Below are 13,982 nucleotides of genomic sequence, written 5' to 3'. Positions count from 1 at the left end.
CCTCCAAGTTCACTAAGCTCTTGCTCTGGCAGCCACCCCAGACCACACTGGCTTCTGTGTTATATCTACTTACAGACTCACCCCCTTTGGACTGTGAGCACCGAGCCTTGTTCATCTCTGTGTCCCCAAGCACCTGGCATCACCCAGGTAATGAGTGAATGAATGAGGTATGTGGCAGATCCTCTTTTCTTTTTTAGATCTGTTTGTTTGTTTGGCCGCACCGCGCAGCATGCAGGATTTTAGTTCTCACGCCCCCTGCAGTGGAAGCGCGGTGTCTTAACCACTGGACCACCTGGGAAGTCCTGAGTCCACCAATATTTAGGAGGCTAAATATCAACAGGGCAATCTCAACTTTCAGAGAACAAAAGAGGACAAGTACATCCCAGCTGCTCTACCCCAGACAGCCCCAAAGAGCTAAATTTTCTTTCTCCCTCAAAAGGGCGCACATAGCACACTTCCACCCATGCCTTGGCTCTCCCACACCCCCCCCCCACTTTTCCACCTCCCTGCAGACGGCCCGCTGCTGCCACTCTCCCACCCAGCCCTCTGCTATCAGAGCTCTGAACACCCAAAAAGGAAAAATGATTTGTGCTGAGCGAAGACAGAGCCAGGGAGGAAGGGAAGGGCCGTTCGCTGCCAGCTGACGTTCTGCAGACCGAGCTGCCTGCATCTGTGCCAAGGGTGTGGCCACTGGCAAAATCTGAGTGAGACGGGGGAGGGGAGAGAGAGAAATGTACTGATTCCTACAGCGCATCCGGAGCCCTATCTTAAACTGTCCGGAACTGGCCTCCCCAAGAGGGAGGATGAGATCAAAGTCTCACCCATGATGAAGGACAAGAGGTCATACATTCATTCGACAAACATTTACTGGGCACACTACGTGCCAAGCAGCACACTCTGCACAGGAATGCAGTTGTGAAAGACAGCATACCTGTCCTGGGAAATGTCACACTGGAGTGGGAGAGACAGACAAGTAAACAGGCAACAGTGCTACAGTGCAATCAGAGGAAAGGAAGAGACAAGCACAGGACACAATAAGAGGTCAGAGGAGAGGCACCTCACCCGGACTCAGGAGTGAAGAGGTAGTCAGAGAGTCGGCCTGGAGGAGGTCACACCCAACACACTGAGTCGAGAAGAATGAGGAGGAATTAGATCAGTGAACGTGGAAGGAGAGGCATTCCTAGGCAGCAGGAACAGCCTGTTCAAAGGTCTGGGGGTGGCATAGAGAGAACCCTGCTGGCACGGGCCATGATCTGGTGCAGCTGAGTGAGGAGCGAAGCAGAGGAGTGGTCAGAGTAGGAAAGCCTTTGTCACAGATGCTAAGGAGTTTGGATGTTGTTTTAAAGACAGCTGGGCTTTCATCAGAAGGTTTAAGAGGAGGAGGTGACTGATCAGATTTGCATTTTAGAAAAATGAGTCTAGTAACCAAGTGGGGAAGAGGTTCCCAGGGCGCAAGATGGGAAAGTGAGAGACCACTAAGGAAGCTACAGTCATAATCCAGTGAGAAATGGTGAGGACCTGTGCAGTAGAAACTAACACAACAGGGACTTCTCTGGAGGCGCAGTGATTAAGAATCCGCCTGCCAATGCAGGGGACACAGGTTAGATCCCTCGTCCAGGAAGATCCCACATGCCGCGGAGCAGCTAAGCCCGTGTGCCACAACTACTGAAGCCCCCACGTCTAGAGCCCGTGCTCAGCAACAAGAGAAGCACCGCAATGAGAAGCCTACGCACCGCAATGAAGAGTAGCCCCGGCTCGCCGCAACTAGAGAAAACCCGCGCGCAGCAACGGAGACCCAACGCAGCCAAAAATTAATTAATTAATTAATTTTTTTAAAAAAGCGACCTTTAAAAAAAAAGAAACTAACACATTGTAAGGCAACTACACTCCAATAAAAAATAATCAAAATAAAATGTAAAAAAAACACCCAAATATCTATGTCTTAATTTTTCTATTTCCTACTCATTTAGTAAAGTAAGTAAGTCATGGAATTGAAAAAAAAAAAAAAGGTGAGGACCTGAATTTAGGGCAGTTCTGAGGGGAGGAAGAGGAAGACACAGATCTGAGAGGTATTTAGGAAGTAGACTTATTGGACGCGGTGACCAGCATGGGGAGTTGAGGGTGGGGGAAGGGAGAAGAGGATGAGGCCCAGGTCCTGACTTGGGTGTTGAGTGAATCAGATGAGGAGGCCTTGAATAGAGATGGGGAATCTGGGCGGAGGAGAAAGTTTGGACTGGAAACAGACGAGTTCAACACGGAGTCTCTTGAGTTTAACACGATGTCTCTTGCAGACATCTGGGGGAGATATTCAGCATCGGGGTGGAGGTAAGGTGTGGGGCTAGAGATGAACACTTGGGAGGCAGCGTAGCTGCTGTGGTTAAAACCATGTGTGTGGATGTGATCGCTGAGAAGAATTTGCACATCTGAGAATGTGTAGACTCTGTCTTCCTGCCCCCAGGCAAAACGGGCTGAGATAAGGTAAGTGAAACTGCTTGGCCTGACACTGGGTCAGAACGGATGCTCAGTAAATTGCAGCTGAATGAATAGTAGGTCAATAATCAAGAATAATCATTTAGCCTAATGTTTTGCTTCCAAACACGATCAACATCATTCCCCTCTTTCTTTCAAAACTTTCTGTCCTATTGTCTCTCTCTTTTTTTAATCCTATTGTCTCGGGATCCTGAGAGTTGGGAAGTTCTTCTAATGTGCACCTCACACACATTCCTCCCTTCAGATTCCAGTCCTTGAGTCTTGATCATCTTGCTCGCTATATTCACCAGCTGCTCACCCTCTTTCCCTGCCTCCTACACTCTCCCTTTGCTGATATTTTTAAACTGTTTTATTTTCAGACAGTATTCGTCACAGCCATCGGCTGCCTATTGGAGGTATTTTCATCAAATATTGTATTTGTGTAGTTAAATCATAACTTTCCATAGAGGAAAGCAATGACACAAATAATCCAAAAATGATCAATTTTAAATGACTTCTAATTGGGTTGGGAAGCTGCTTCAGTCCTTGCATCCGAATATGGGTTTGTTAGATAATCCAAAAGTCAAATTCAAGCAAAATGGCCATATTAGGGAAATTGATACAAGAGGAACTTGCCTAGAAACTGACCAATTGTTCCATCCCAAGGCCTTCAACATGGCACCCAGCCTTCTATCTATCCACCTTTCTATACACCCATCCATTCCATCTATCCATCTTCCCATCCATCTGTCATCCAAATCTGTCTGTCCACCCATCCATCTATCTCTCTAAAAACATCTTTTGAATGTCTGCTGTATTCCAGACACTGCACTAGGTGCTGAGGGATATGAAAATAAATGAGATCTGGAACCAAGAATCTTCCAATCCAAATGCGGGAAAAGACCCAAGATTAAAAATGACTCAATCTTAGAAATGTTCTAAAAGAAGAATTAGAAGACATAACTCTTTCTAGAGGAATCAGGGGAGGCTTCATAAGAAAGGATCTTGAAGGAGGAGAAAAATTTGGAGGTGCACAGTTTTACCTCTCACAGGGATACAGGGCAGAGGGGCAAGACTTACACCCCAATATATAGGCTACACCTGGGCATGGGGAATCTAACCACGGGACTTCAAACCATGTCACTTCTCTTGGCCTCAGTATATTTATCATTATATCAAAAGGGTTGTAATGTGGTTTTCTAACTATGCTCCACTGAATGTAGAGTAACAAGCTGTCTCAGTTTGCGCCAGTTTGAGAGATTTCTTGGGATTTGGGACTTTTGATGCTAAAACAGGACAGATCCAGGATGAGTTGCTCACCCTAATTGAAGGGTGACCCTTACAGATACCATAGGGAGGTCACAGAGGCAGGAAGTAGGGAAAGCAGGACTCAGGGCAGAGGACAGTCCAGGGGGCTCAGAGCCTCCACTTTCACTCTCACTGGATCAGTCACGACTTTTTTGCACATTGAGTTTCTCTGTTAGATTTTGTTGGAAGAAACATTGCAACTACTTTTTAAAATGGTTTGAAAACCATTGGACTAAATGGTCTCTAGTGTCCCTACAGTCTTTGGAAATTAAAATTATGTATCTATATGGGAGTTCCCTGGTGGCCTAGTGGTTAGGATTCTGGACTTTCACTGCCATGGCCCGGGTTCAATCCCTGGTCGGGGAACTGAGATCCTGTAAGCGTCACAGCATGGCCAAAATATATATATTTTTTTGTGGGGGGGGGGAGTTGATTTTCTCTCTCACTTCTTTCCGTCATTCTGCCTCGTATTTTTTTCCCTTTGTCTGATAAGATGCACAGGGGACTATAAGACAGGTATAAGTATTTTGGCTCAAAAATCTTCCTTCCTATAGGACTTTTAGAGGCTCTAAAATAAATGAGAAAATACTAAACTAAATTAACATTGAGTTTTAAAATCCATAGCATTCCAAACCAGCCTGCAGGAAGGCATCCTTCATTTTATACCTTTCTCCCTCTCCACCCAGTACCACTTGTTCTGAAATTACATCTCAGGGGGTAAGTTCAGGAGTTGGGGGACAATGAATCAGCCTAAAGAATCCCTTCTTGTTTCTTCGGGGTGGGGCCGCGAGCTGAAAGGGGACCAGGAGAAGCAGTCGGAAACAACATCCCAGCTCCTCCTCCCACCTCGGCTCCCTCTAGCAGCTCTAATTGAGGCCTGTCACAGGGAGAGAAGCCAGCTGCAAATTGCATTCATCAACGAATTACCGCAATTACAGCCTCAGCCCCAGCCTAATGGGGGCGACTCGTCCGGTCCGACAGTCCCTTCCTCTGATTCAGAGGAGCCAGATGCTTTGGAATGCCAGGGTCACTTTCCCTGATCCAGACCGCACACTTTATCCTGGCCCTACACCCTGCCTTCAACCAATACATCAGGAAGGATGGATGTTCCCCCAAACTTCTCCGGGGTGCTTCTATCAACCATCACTGAAGTTCACCCAGCAATCTAGGCCCGATTCCCGCTGCTGTTCTTTTTTTTTTTTTTTTTTTTTTTTAATGGCAGCGTTGGGTCTTCATTGCTGCGCGGGGGCCTTTTCTCTAGTTGCGGCGAGCGGGGGCTACTCTTTGTTGCGGTGAGTGGGCTTCTCATTGCAGTGGCTTCTCTTGTTGTGGAGCACAGGCTCTAGGCGCGTGGGCTTCAGTAGTTGCAGCACGTGGGCTCAGTAGTTGTGGCTCGCAGGCTTAGATGCTCTGTGGCATGTGGGATCTTCCCGGACCAGGGATCGAACCCGTGTCCCCTGCATTGGCAGGTAGACTCTTTTTCTTTTTTTAATATTATTTTATTTATTTATTTGGTTGCGTCGGGTCTTAGTTGTGGCAGGCAGGCTCCTTAGTTGTGGCATGCGAACTCTTAGTTGCGGCATGCATGTGGGATCTAGTTCCCCAACCAGGGATCGAACCTGGGCCCCCTGCTTTGGGAGCGTGGAGTCTTAACCACTGAGCCACCAGGGAAGTCCCACTTGCTGCTGTTCTTTAAGCTGAGTTTCCTCCAGATGTGGTCCTGGGGAGAATTGATTTGCTGACAGTTCAAGGGCCTGTTAAGAATGCTTTCCTTGTTGCCAGAGGGCCAGCTCAACTCCTCCATCCCTCCTCCCCTCCTTGACGACACAGGGCCCAGGTTAGGGTGAGGTTCAGATGAAACCGGTGGAGGTGTAGTGGAAGTGTCACCTCCCAGAGGGAGAAACATGTGACCACGCACGCCTGTCCACAGCTGCTTCCTCACTCCCCTCCCTAGAACCAGCAATCCTGGTTTCAACAAGGTGTGTGTGTGTGTGTCAGAGAGAGACACATACCACAGGAAATCCACATGCTAGGGACAGGAGGATGTGGAGGGCATGACACTGGATCCCTCTGTGTGATCTGGGGTATGAAAGAACAACTAAATGCCCTCAGAGAGTACTCTTTCCCTGGCTTTTTTTTTTTTTTTTTAAATATTTATTTATTTATTTGTTTGTTTGGCTGCACCGGGTCTTAGTTGCAGCAGGTGGGCTCCTTAGTTGCGGCTCACCGGCTCCTTAGTTGTGGCATGTGAACTCTTAGTTGTGGCATGCATGTGGGATCTAGTTCCCTAACCAGGGGTTGAACTGGAGCCCCCTGCATTGGGAGTACAGAGTCTTAACCACTGAGCCATCAGGGAAGTTCCCTCTCTCCTCTGCTTTTTGAACCAGAATTCTGGCATCTCTACAAACAGGGCTGTGCCAGAGAAAAGGAAATTTCAGAAGTCAGTCCATCCATCCCCCAGCCTCTGGCCAGAAACAATCATCTCTTCCTTTCTCCCAGTCCCTGTTTGAATTTGGGAGGGGTCAAGGAAAGGAGGTTTCTTTCCAGTGCTGAAGTTTCTAAGGAAGCCAGCCCAGATCCCCCACTTCCCTTCCAGAGAATGTATCCTGTGATGTTTAAGTAAGGGTCAAGCCTTGAGAATGAATTTCTCCTGAACTGTCCTTGCTCCACAAGAGGAGGCAGGGATGGATACACCCAGTAAAGAAGGCACACAACAGAAGTGATTTGAGTCAAATGTCCCCTGGGACCCCAAAGCTTTCTGTCCAGGGGAACGGGGGCTCAAGTGACCCATTGGCAAGGGAAGAGGTCAACAGGGGTGACCCAGTACCCCAGCTTCCTGGAGACTCTCAAAGAAACTCAGCATTTCATCCTGAGTTTCAGAAGAGAGAGGGCAGATCAAAGGCAGGAACCAAGGACAGTGGGGGTAGGAAGGGAGCAAGAAACAGATGGAGGGGGAAACAAGGTGGGACAAGGGCAGTTGAGGGCTGAGGTTGAGAACCAGAGTGAGAGTAGAAAGAGAACTGGATTGCCAAACAAGGACAGCAGTCAGGGCACTGGCCTGCCCAGGTCAGTGACTTTTTCATCTCTCGGTCTACACCCTGAGTGGTGCCCTTGATGCCCCGCCCAGGCCCCTCTGCTGGCTGTGAGTGTTGGCTCCAATAACTCCAAAGGCTCCCAGTGGCCCCTTCTCTGGAGACTTGAGCAACCAGCAGCCAATCAGCTGACTGATGGGGTATGGGGGTGGGGGTACCTACCTCAGGGGGCTCCTTTCTGTGGTCCCAGTCTCCATCCAGAGCTTTCCTACAGGATGAAGCCCAAATTAGACTCCAGCTGTGAGAGGGGGTCCTTGCTTAGCCCCTCCCCTACTCCATCCTGCTTCCCTCCCTCCCCTTCTCCTGAGACTTTGCCCTCAATAAACCACGTGCCCCTGAATCCCTGTCTCAGGCTCTGCATCGAGGAAACCGCATCTAGAACACTTTTGTGCACAGGTTACACCTTTAGCTCCAGCACCTAGGATGGTGTGTCAGTGCCCAATAAGGCTAAATCTTATGATATTATAGGGGATTAATTGAAAAAATACATGACTGATTGAATTAATGCTCTGGGTGGGAGATAAGTGGGTGGGGGTTTTTATTGTAGAACCGCCCTCCCCCGTGTACACACACACACACACACACACACACACACACACACACACGCAGTGTTAACCTGATCCCCATGGCTCATCCCAGTACATGCCGTCTGCGTATAGACCACCTGCTTATGTTTGTGCAAACTCAGGAGCAGATAATCTAGCTGGTGGATTATCCAGACCCCCAGCTGGCATCTTCCCCTTCAGTGTCTCCTGCCTGAGCTCTCTTTCTGCTCCAACATCTTTTGGGGGTTGGGAGAGGGTTAGGCAGAGGAAGGCAGCAGGGGAGGGCAAGATGATGAAACTTCAGTCTGTCAACACTGTTGCTACTATCTCAGCAGTATGATGAAAGGTCACAAACTATTGAGTAAAATCAGGATAGGAATTTTCTGTGGACTCCAGGTAACTGGGCTTATCGTGAAATAGACAGTTAAAGAGATGTTTATAGAGTGAAAACACCCTAAGTGAAGCTACAAAATCACCTGCAAAGTAATCAGGTTTGGATCAGTGAGAATCATAGTTTGATAAGGTGTTTTAAGATAATCTGAGAGACTTCCATGGTGGTCCCGTGGTTAGGACTCCTCGCTTCCACTGCAGGGGGCCTGGGTTCAATCCCTGGTCGGGGAGCTAAGATCCCCACATGTCACGAGGCCAAAAAAGTAAATAAATAAATAATACCTTGAGATATGCAAAGTCTTGACCTATCCTGAAAGCTTTCCAGGAAGGAGGTGAGCAGGTCTTTCACACTGTTCAGTCCTCCCTGTCGAGAAGACCCTTCTGTAATCTCCCCTCTTTCTTCCAGATTGCCGCAGTTTGGTCTGTTTCTCTTCTGATTTCGGCAGAAAGGAAGAACAATGGCTCTCCCGTTCTTTTACCCCTGATGCTCCTTCCCCCGAATATCTGGACCTGCATTGTCAATAGAAATAGAATGCGAACAGCAAATGTAATTTTAGAATTTCTGGTAACCACATTTTTTAAAGGTAAAGTGAAGCAGATGAAACTAATTTTAATGAAGCATTTTATTTAACTCAATATATCCAAAAATTCAACACATCTATATTAAAAAGTATTCATGAGATGTTTACATTCTTTTTTCATACTAAGACTTCAAAATCTGTTGTGTATTTCACACTTACGGCATGTCCCAGTTCAGTTCGGTTACATTTCTCTGGTTCAGTGGCCACGTGTGGCTGGTGGCTGCCAGATGGGATAGCACAAGTCCAGACCTTGGGAGTCCCTTCCCCAACACCTGCCATACACTCAGCTCCTCTGGGGTGGGAGGCAGAGAATGGGAATCTAGATACAGTTTGACCATCCTGGGGCGACCTTGGGAGGAGCTGGGAGAGGGGAGGGGTGAACAGACTCCAGGGAGCAACCCAGGCCAGGCAACTAATTACTGGGAAGGGAGGAAGGAAGCTGTGTCTATTAAACCTCAGCCTCAGATCTTTCCTCCTGAGCAGTAGGTAGGGCCAAGAAAATACTTCCAAGCCCATGGTCCTCCAAGTCCCTAGTTAATCAGAATACTTAATTCCAGTTCCTTAATCTGCTTCTTTTCCCCACCTCCTCCAGGAAGCCTTCCCAGGTAAACTCTCCAACCTTATTTGGTAGTTTCTTTCCTGAGTGCTGTCAGCATTTATAGACTAAAACCACTTCTTCACTGCGGTGACACCCCAACCCTCCAATCCTTGAGTGGACACCCTACCTTCCATAGATATGAGACGATCACCTACTGTGTGCCCGCCACTGCCCTGGGGATAGAGTGGTGTGCAAAATGGATGGAGCCTGTCCTGTACAACGTAGAAATGAATGCAGACAGTAAACAAACTTGAAAACAAAACAAGGTAATTTCAGAGAGTGGTAAGATGAAGGGAGAAAGATCATTAAGGAGTTCCCCACACCCACCTTGTACTGAGGACCATGGAAAGTGAACCAGAAAAGATCTGATATTGTGTACTCAACCCCCTCACTTTACAGATGGGTAAACTGAGGCCAGGGGACAAGGAAGGGCTTGGTCAAGGTCACAGAAGTTGGTGGCAGGGCCACGTCTTACTCTGAGGTTACTTTCTGCGGTGCTGCCTGGCCAGAGTGGTGGCTCTGTTCCTCCCCCATTATAGACTGGGAGCGTTCCAGGGAATGAGCAAGCACTTCTGCCTTCTCTCTCCCGAAGGAGAAGGGTCAGCATCTGGAATGGAAAGCAGTGAGTGATCTTACAAAAACAAACACAATCAAAATCGCAAAACCTCACTTTCAGCAATCTTTAAAAGCCAGCTGTCAGCCCCACCCTCCTCCACCAATCTCCACCAGATTTAATAGGCGGGGATGGGAGGTACTAAAGAGATACACTCTCCTGCCTGCCTCACTCCCCACCATCCCGATCCACCCAGGAGGGGCATAGACCCAGGATTAGCCCAGAGGCCTGAATGAACTCAACGGAGATGGTGCCCCAAACAACCCAGAGTGGCCGAGGGATATGATACTTCACGCCTCTGCTTCCTGTTCCAGGAGCCCATGAGCTCTAGTGGCTGGTGGGGGTCCCCACTAGGGGAGTGGGGGAGGTCCAGGTCCCCAGCCGCCCTCCTTCAGGCTCAGATCTGTTCTGCACGTTCCCTTCACAGCCTACGCTCCTAATCTCAGCCGCACTCCCTCCCTGAGCCAAGTCCCGGGGATTTATTTCAGGAGCTGTTTCGCCCGCTCCGCCTGCCATCTGTGAGAAGCTGGGTGCTTCGGGAGTCCTTACCAGCTGCCCACCTCCGCCATCAACCAGGCAGCCCCGGGTGGGGCTCAATCCCCAGGCCTGAAAATCCTCTACCGTATCGCTGGTGATTTTGTTTCTTACCTGCCATAAAGCAGGAGCACTGTGATGTCTACTCCCGCACCCGACCCACACACACACCCTTCGGCTTGAAGAGGCCTTGGAACTTGAGGATGGAGGATGAGGAGGCTGAATTAAATTCCCCCCAACACACACACCCAAACCCACTCTCTCTCTACACACACACACACTTTGGCACTATCTAGAAAAATTAAAAATAAGTGTACCCTTTGACACAACAATTACACTTCTAGGAATCATATTACAGGAAATCTCCCCCCAGTGTACAAAGAAATATGTACAAGGAAGTTCATTGCTGGGGACATGCTGTGGATTTAATTAATAAATGAGGGTCCATTCATACAATGGAATCTCATGTAGTCATCAAAAAGAATGAGAAAATCCATATGTCCTGACATTGAATTATGCCCAAGATATAAATGAGAAAAGCAAAACTGTACACGACATGCCTGAGATAACCCCATGTGTCATTCATATATATATATACATATATATATACTTTTTTTAATATATGCAGAGAAAAAATATCTGAAAGATTATATGTAAAAACCTGTTCACAATGTTTAGCTAGCTCGAAGTTTAGACTATGGGGCTCTCCATTTTCTAAGTTTCTAAGTTTCTTTTACAACAAAGACTTATTACTTTTATAATCAAGTGAGGAAGGGGGGAACTGTTTTTAAAAACAATTTTTAAAGGAAGGAGGGAAGAACAAACACCCTCCTCTGTCTTAGCCAGAGGAAGAGGTTCCATGACACCCACCCACAAACTCCCCAGCCGTGGTCCTGCAGATGGTCTTGGAAATGATGTGTGGCTACAGACTGCCCATTCCTTACAGCCCTGTGCTGGCCTGGGCTTTCCTTACTGCCTTTGCTCCCTCCCCTCCCACTGGCCTCCGTTCAGAAAATGCCCATGTTGGAGAACAGGCTGTCCTGTGTGCTCCTAGCGCTTCAGCGGAACTCAGTGCTTCCCAGGCCCTGGTGGAGGTGTCCATCTCCAGAAAGACTTGGTATGACACATGGTCAGTGTGAAAGGAGGGTGGGGACTTCTGGCCAGATTTGAGGCCAGAGCTCTGCTGGGCTTTGAAGATAAAGCCCCCGCGCGCCTCAGGAAGGGGAGTGGGGGGGTGGAAAGCTGGTCCCTAATCTAATCAAGGCAGGGAGGGAGGGAAGGAGGGGGAGGTCAGAGCTCTGAGGTCCTGGACTTGCTCCCTGTCTCCAACCTCCTGTTGTCTGCCCAAGAGAGTCCAAAGAGCTGGCCTGGGAGGAAGAATCTGGACGCACCACTAAGTAGCCGTGTCCTCAGGCAAGTCGCTGCCCCCTTAGGGACTTCTTTCCTCCCTTTTTGCTACTTTTTCTCCTCCTTGAGCACATGCAGCATGGGAGGACTGGAGGGGGCGTGGGAAGGTGAGGGACCACTGCCATCTTTGCCCTCATGAGCGCTTTGGGGAAGCACAGGGCACCCAGGAAAAGTGCACTCCATCTGGATTTTACCATCCAACCTGTGCAAGAAGAAGAGGTGGCTGGGGTGGGGAGGGGGGTGTGGGGGGCGGTGGCTGGGTGGGGGTGACTGGGGGGTGCAGCTCACAAGGGAGCCCCAACTCCGGGACCACTGGTTTCCTTCAACTTCACCTCACAGGCAACCAGCCCCTGCCCCCGCTCTTAGCCCCTAGACACCCTCGGCCCTTAAGGAGCCTCTTCTTCCTCAGCACCCACCTCAGGGTCTCAAAGAAATTCTCCTAAATAAAGAAGCTGAGACAAAGAAACTACAACCTACCTGCAATCCTGATCCCACCCCCGTCCCAAGCAACTGGCCCAGAGTTCAACACGCAGAACCCCTGAGGTGGTCCCCTCCCTCCCAGCCCTCCATCCCTTTGATGGACTAAGGCAGGAGGATTATTACAAAGCTCCGGACCCTTACCCAGCCAGAATGTAGCTTTCTAATCAGAATGCCCCCGTGCTCCCCTCTCCCCACAACCCTTCAGAGCAACTGGCTTCTCCATCTCACTTGCCGCCAGCACGCCCCTTCCTCCAACCCCCAGGGGGTCAGGGCACAGGGGTGTGGGGAAGAGCCAGGACATTCACAGGTCTCCTGTGGACCATGGCCCCCACCCAGGGCTGGAGAGGGGTTGGGGAAGAAGAGGGGAGCAGAAAACAGTTCTAATAAGATAGGGAGGGAGGCTGATTGCAGAACCATAGAGCTGGCACCATGAATGCCTCTCTGCTAGGGATGGGGGAGCACCTCTGCATACATAGTCCCCCAAATCCAGAGACCTCAGTCCCCCCAGGTGACCAAAAATGGAGAGAACGTGTCCTTGGAGATTTTGAGACAAAAGAGCAAAACTGGGGTGGAATGGGGAAGAAAGATCTCCCAGCAAGACCTAGGGTCCTTCCAGCCAGGTCCTCCCCAGCCTGTTCCTGGGCTGCAGAAGAGGACTCTACCCTGAGGACTGGGAGAGATGAGTCACAGGTGTGGGTAGAGGGCGGCCAGGTAGCACGTGTCCCCAGCAGAACCAGCCCAGCAGCTCTGTCGAGCACGCCCCAGCACTGACGCAGACTTGGGCACCCTTCCGGAAGGATGCACATCCACCCCCGTCCTGCCAGCCACCTTGAGGGCCGGGAGAAGGGGCGTGCATGGGTGTTAGCCAATCTGACCTGGCCCAGACTCAGCAAACTCAGCTTCTGCCAGCTGGCTAGGAAGAAACGAGTTCCTTAGGAAGGCTCCCCCAGGATGCGGTTGCCAGCACCTCCCCTCCCTCCCCAGGTCCTTTCATCTGATTCTGGAGCAGGGACTCTGAAAATGCTCTGGGGATCCCATGTTTGCACAAAGGGTGGGCATGGGACTGGGGGGCTGGAAAGAATTGTGCTTGGTTTTTACTTACGACTCCCATCTCCCATTCAGATTAGGAAGATCTAATTGTCCTCAGACACAGCTGGCCCTCATGCTGGTGAGGTAGGCGTGGCCCTGAAAGTCTGGGCAGGGGTATTCAGGCTCTCACGACACTAGCATTTTATTCTTACGATCAATGCTAACATTGGTGGTCTACGTGGATATCCAGCCGTCCTCACTCGCACCAGGCTCAAACAGCTACTAGACTTCCCCTCTCTTGGGAATAGCTACCATTCTCACAGCTGGACGACTCATGGCTTAGTCACAGGTGCCTGGCTGGTTCAATCCAGCTCAGGCCTCCCCAGCACCCATCACTGCCACTGCTGCCAGTGAGCTGCAGTCAGCAGGACTGAGCACACAGAGGTGGCTTAAGGCCAGGAGGAAATTACTTTCCATTCTCTCCACATCCCCCAAGTTGTGTATTGGGGTTGGGAGAGGAAATCAGACTAACCACCTGAGTGTTGCGGACGGGGCAGACCTACCTACATAGACCTAAGAGGTGTCCCCAAGGGCAAGGACCTAGGAGCAGCTCACACCAGCAAAACTTGAAGTTAAATCTGCAAGGACCAGCTGGGATCGGGGGCAAGTCAGAGCCAGAGGAGGAGGGGAGGGGAGGAAAGTGGAAGAAAGAAGGGACCCAAAAAACCCTGGCAGAGATCAGGCAGTAGCATGGGGTTATTTCAACTCTCTATAATCCCCACCAGCCCATAAACACACAATCTAATTTTTTAGAAAAGTGCTTGCTTTGCAAATTCAGCTTCAAGATAAGTCCCTCCTCCCCACCCCTGCCTGCCCATATAGAAATCTTGGACTAACCCTGAGGCTAGGTAAGGACAGGAAAATGCCAGACCAAGG

The 13,982-nt window shown here is 49.6% G+C and overlaps 1 long non-coding RNA gene across 1 annotated transcript; it reads right to left on the bottom strand.

Annotated features, from left to right (window-relative positions):
* Window positions 1-2,826: 2,826 nt before the first annotated feature.
* On the bottom strand, window positions 2,827-11,738 carry LOC309650722. The gene is made up of 2 exons (XR_014257692.1): window positions 8,087-11,738; window positions 2,827-7,077 (listed from the first exon to the last, which is right to left on the bottom strand). It is a non-coding gene; the product is annotated as an uncharacterized lncRNA (long non-coding RNA).
* Between the last annotated feature and the right edge of the window lie 2,244 nt (window positions 11,739-13,982).

Source organism: Balaenoptera physalus, assembly GCF_965194825.1.
Source record: "Balaenoptera physalus genome assembly, chromosome: 20".
NCBI lineage: Eukaryota > Metazoa > Chordata > Mammalia > Artiodactyla > Balaenopteridae > Balaenoptera > Balaenoptera physalus.
Note: the sequence above shows the minus strand (reverse complement) of the source record. Positions and strands in the feature narration are given on the sequence as shown.